Source organism: Olea europaea, chromosome 3 (assembly GCF_002742605.1).
Source record: "Olea europaea var. sylvestris chromosome 3, O_europaea_v1, whole genome shotgun sequence".
NCBI lineage: Eukaryota > Viridiplantae > Streptophyta > Magnoliopsida > Lamiales > Oleaceae > Olea > Olea europaea.
This window is the reverse complement of record NC_036239.1, coordinates 8,924,289-8,929,789: the sequence shown is the minus strand read 5'-3', so window position 1 is coordinate 8,929,789 and position 5,501 is coordinate 8,924,289. Positions and strand designations below refer to the sequence as shown.

The window sequence follows — 5,501 nt, the reverse complement described above, 5'->3', positions numbered from 1 at the left end:
GTATGAGAAACATTTGAAATGTATGTATGAATATTAGTATATGTTTGAGTTTGAATACTTTTTGTAGATAATCATTATTGTACAAAACATTTGGAGAGTGTGACCAAATTCAATGTTTATTTAAGTCCTAGAGAATTTACTAAAATTTGTAAGATAACCACTAGTCGGACTACAAATAATTGGTGTCATATAGATGGTACAGATTAAGAAAATTTATATGAAGACGAGTTCATTGATGTCTCATCGATATGAGATTGTGAGACAATATGAAGAGTATCGGTGGAATCCAATACACAATATGGGCCAGCACATTTGGGAAATCTTATAAGGTAGAAGGAGGTGAAGTGACTAGCTACTTAAGAGTTCTTAAATAAAGCTAGATCTTTGTTAGTGGTTCTCTTTTCTGGCATTTCTTGACATGTATAATGATTTGCCCTATTTCTCTGTTGTATCCTTACGGGGTTTTGTTTTGCATCATTTGCACATATCAATTCTTTAGTGTCTATCAATTTTTGAGCTTTCTCAACGAAGAGTGGTGAGGGTTCGAGTCCTAGGAGCCTGGGATTTGTTTTTCGAGAAAAAATTAATTCCCGTGGAGTGAGTGAATTTGTGTGCATATCTGAGAGAAAGGTTTTTCGTTTTGCTATTATGTTTTCTCAAGTCTATTACTAAATGGAAACTTTGAAAAGAAATCAAAACCTACTGACATAAATAAAACAGTGCTCCAAGGTAAATATGCATTGCCCAAGTGCGAAATCAATGGCTTAGTCGAGTACATCTCCAATAGGCCACAGCCGGTGGAATTTACTTTGCAGTAACGCATGGCATTCACGCTGTGAGACTTGGAAACAACGCTTCAATTTCCTTAAAAATGGCTCGACATATGCACTCACATTTGGTGCATTAAGAACTTATGCCCAAGACCAGGTCTTAAGCGTGTCGATATCCCGTCAATCTGGAGATCTCTCTCTTTGCAGACTCTGTATATTAGTAATGGTTGTGAAACTTATGCTTGGGGACTTAGAGCCACTTCTAATTCAGTGAAGGTAATTTTTCATAATCCTGGAATGCAAGAGGATCCTACTTGTGGACCTCTCCTAGATGCTGTTGCTATTAAAGAACTTTTCGCTCCCAGGTTCACCAAAGGTAATTATTTACTTTTTGTGACTAGTTTGAAATTGTTTTCATATTCTGGCATCGGCTTAATTGATCCAGTAAACTTGTGTTCCAATTTATGTGAGTCACATATACAACAAAACACATTCTGCAATCTCTAGGATGGCTACATGTTTAATGTTACATATCAAGCATAAATTGTTGCTAGTAATTAAGCTTAAGAAAGGCTTAAGAAGCTAATGGATGACTTGGGGCTAATTTTGTCCCAAATTCTTGCGGCTATCTTAGTTAAGAATTATGATTCTGAGGAGGGTCCTCATCTCTTGATCAATTCTTCTTATGGTGTCCTACTCCCTCCTAAATAGAAAGATTTGACATCCCCACTTCTCGGTTTGATCATCGAATCTACTAAAGCCATCAAATTCATAGACTCAAAGCATTTCAATGTCCCCTTCGGACGAGCGGCAGTAAAACTAGTTGTAGGAAGAGAGTGTGCCATAGCCCTAGTAATTAGCAGCCCCCAACTAGGTTTAATATCTTGCATTCACTATAGGAGATGCAAAAAATAATTGCCATAAATCAATGATGGTCGAAGCATTTGCTGCTAAAGGAACAATGAATGTTCCCTTCAAATATGAAGGAAAAGGAAAGTTCAAGACTTTCAATTTCCAATTCAAAGCAATCTTGTACATGACCAAATTAAACTTCTTTAGCCCTTTCTACCACACCAGGACCAACGACTATAAGACTCTTTGGGTCCTGGCCTCGATGAATTTTGGCTTTTCCCTACTGCTTATATTTCAATCTATCTACATCAAGCTCAAAGAAGGTATGTGATGATGAGTAGTATAGAATTATAGCAATGGTCATTTGTCATCTTTCGTAATGTACATTAAACATTAATGAGACGGCCTACAATTTTAGCCCCTGTTTGTTTCCCATTCTTTCCCCATAAAAATGAAAAATATGATCGTTATCCATTACATCAAGTCACCAAATTTGAATTTCTATCTCTTGTGTATGACTCGTAATGACTATATTTTTCATTCTCATTTTTTACAAAAATGAGAAACAAACACTCCCTTAATATGAGAGAAGTACCAAGTATTTGCTGTTTTATGTTTGCTTCGTGTCCGTTTCAGTTGATTTCTTGTTGGCTGAAATACATGGTATACAAAAAATAATTTGATAACTGACATATTATTAATCTAGCCAAGTCAATCTGATAATGTTGAGTTAGGCTTCATCTTAAAATGCATTTTAACATGATAGCAAAGTGGGATTTCCATTCAAGTCTCATCATTACTCATTTATGTAAATTGTTCGAGTTTGGTGAAAATAAATTTGGTCTACATGTGGAGAAGGTTGTTGTTCGCAGAATCGAATTAATAAAGAATTTATAACAACCATTTGCAGAAAAGTAAATTAACATGAAGAATTTCACTACAAAGGTCCGAATGTTCAGTTTTAAGCCTACTCACCCATTGAGCATCAACAAGTAGATTATGCTCAATTCTACTATGAAATCACCAAGAAATAGTACAAATGCATAAGATTTCTTCAGATCTGTCTCGCCTCTCTTTCAAAAATATATAAAGAGACGAAAGTCAAGCTACTAATATGCGATTTGGTAATGGATGATCACGGGCCAAACATAATCTCCAATCAGCCCAAGTAAAAAACAACCCAGCACTGATAGACTAGAATCCAATGAATATTGAAGCATCAGGGCCATATCCAACAATCTCCACCTTGATGAACTATTCATGGATCATTTTAAGTAGAATCAAAAGTTACTAGCAAGTTTCATTTGCTCAAAAATACCTATAAAAATGGGAATTTAGCAAAGATTCAAAAAACAAAATAATAAGGAAAACTTACTAATCTGTTTTCTTTCATTCAGAACTGCTGAGTAATTCTTAAACTTATTAAAAGATAAAATTTTAGCTGATATGAGATGGATTATAATTGTTGGAATTTTCACGAGATTTATCAAACCTACTTCAACCATGTTTCTTACAGAGTGGAACTTAATATCTACATGTTTAGTTCTATCATAATATACAGGACAGTTAATAAGCCCCTTAGCCAAAGTCCTTCTTTCACAGCATCACGTGCTGCAATATATTAAGTTTCAATGGAGGATAAGGCTACAAGCTTTTGTAGTTGAGACTTCCAACTTATAGAAGTAGATCTTCTTTTATCTAAATCACTTGTAGGGTAAGAATCAGTATATCTTTTCAAAATCACTACTTCATTATACCTTTGAAATGTTAAGCCTAAGTCAAGTGAATCCTTTAAGTATCTTAGCATCCATTTTACCTTTGCATAGTTTACGAATTTTGCTCAATAGGGACCTAAACACAAGAATGGTTTTTCTCAGAGTCAGACCACGCCTTATGACGAAAGCGATTCTCTTAGGTGGACAATTCTCTACATCGAGGAGGGAATGAATTCAGACTACCACAAACTCAGCCACTGCGGCAGTTGCTAACTAGTAAGTTTCACCTGGGTCAGCTATAAATCTATACAAAATATTAATACCATGAGCTAAATTAGGTCTAATACATATCACAAATATATAATTGAGCCAACTGCATTTGTATAAGGCATTTTTCTCATCCTATCAAATTCTTCATTAGTTTGAGGAGATTGTTCATTTCATAGTTAGAAGTGCAACATGTAAAGATACAAGTTTACTTTTAATCATAGAGAATTTTCTAAAACCTTTTTCACATAGGCAAATTGATTTTCATAGAGTACACAATTGCTTCTATCTCTTTTTATTTCCATTCCTAAGATTCTTTTGGTTTGTCATAGATCTTCATTTCAAATTTAAATTTTAATCTTGATTTAATAGAATCAATTTCCGCTCTATCATGACATGCAAGAAGCATATCATCAACATATAGGTCCACCGGAACCTTTGAAATAGTTGCATGAATCAAAATTGCCCTTAGAGAATCCCATGTTTTAAATATATGAATTAAATTTATTATACCATTGGCTAGGTGCTTATTTCAAACAATAAAGTGGCTTCTTTAAAAGTTAAACTTTTCAGGTTTAGAGTTCAGTTCAAAACTTTTAGCTGGTTCATATAAATCTTTTCATCAAGGTTACCAGTTAAAAATGCAGTTTTGACATCTAGTTGATCCAATTCCCAGTTGAAATGGTCGGAGAAAGCAAACAAAATTCTGATAGAAGTGTATTTAGCAACAGATGAGACGATTCATTATAATCTATACCCTCTCTTTGAGTAAAACCTTTAGTCACTAATCAGACCTTAGATATTTTTACATTCAGTATTAGGATACCTCTTTCACTTTGTAGACACACTTACAATCACCAACATTTTGATCTTTCGGTTTATTAACCAAAATCCATGTCTTATTTTTGATTAAGAAGTCCATTTCTTCTTCCTTAGCTTTCATCCACAGTTTGGATTTTTTATAGTTAATAACTTCTTCAAAAGTTGTGGGTTCTGAATTAATAGATTCCTATTTAGAGTGGAAAGTAACAAATTCATTAGTATTAATTCTGGTAAAAGGAAGCCTATTTCTTCTAGCTCTGTCTCTGAGTAACTGATAGTCTAAGAGGGTGTTAGTTTGGGATTCATTTTCGGATTCAACTTGAGATTGATCTGCTTCAGATTAAGTAGTCTCCACCTCAATAAAATTATAGGGTTCAGCAAAATCATCTTCATTTTTTCCGGAACAGTTTCATTAATAGTGACAGATTTATGTTGTTTCTGATTTTCAAAACCATTACAAGGCCTTCATTGAAGATAACATTTATGCTAATGATCACTCTAAACCCATGTTGTTTCCTTACTCAACGCCTATATTCCTTAAACTCTTCACCATAACCTAAGAAAACACATTTTAGAGGTCTGGGTTCAAGTTTGCCTTTATTTTGATGAGAGTAGGTAGCACAACCAAAAACTTAAAATTTTAGAATAATCTGGGAACTTTCCAGACAAATAGTAATTTAGGGATTTTGAAATTAATAACACTAGAAAGAATCCTATTTATCAGATAAGTGGTAATCTTTAAGGCTTCACCCCAAAACACTTTTGAAAGACCAAAACTTAACAACATACATCTAACATTTTCAAGTAAAGTTCTTTTCATTCTCTCAACAACACCATTTTGTTTAGGAGTGTATGTTGTTGTTATATGTTTTAAAATACCAAATACTTTACAAAAGAGATCAAATTCAGTCTTACAAAATTCAAGCCGTTATCCATTCAAAGTGTTTTGATTTTCAATCACCAGTTTGTTTGATTTTCAATTACCAATTTCCATTGTTTAAAATTTTGGAAGGTGTCGAATTTAGTTTTTAAAAGAAAAGTCCAATTTTTCTTGAAAAAACATTTACAATCAATA

The 5,501-nt window shown here is 33.6% G+C and overlaps 1 pseudogene; it reads left to right on the top strand.

Annotated features, from left to right (window-relative positions):
- The first annotated feature begins 193 nt into the window (after positions 1-193).
- Positions 194-3,610, top strand: LOC111378066 (annotated as a pseudogene).
- The last annotated feature ends 1,891 nt before the right edge of the window (positions 3,611-5,501 follow it).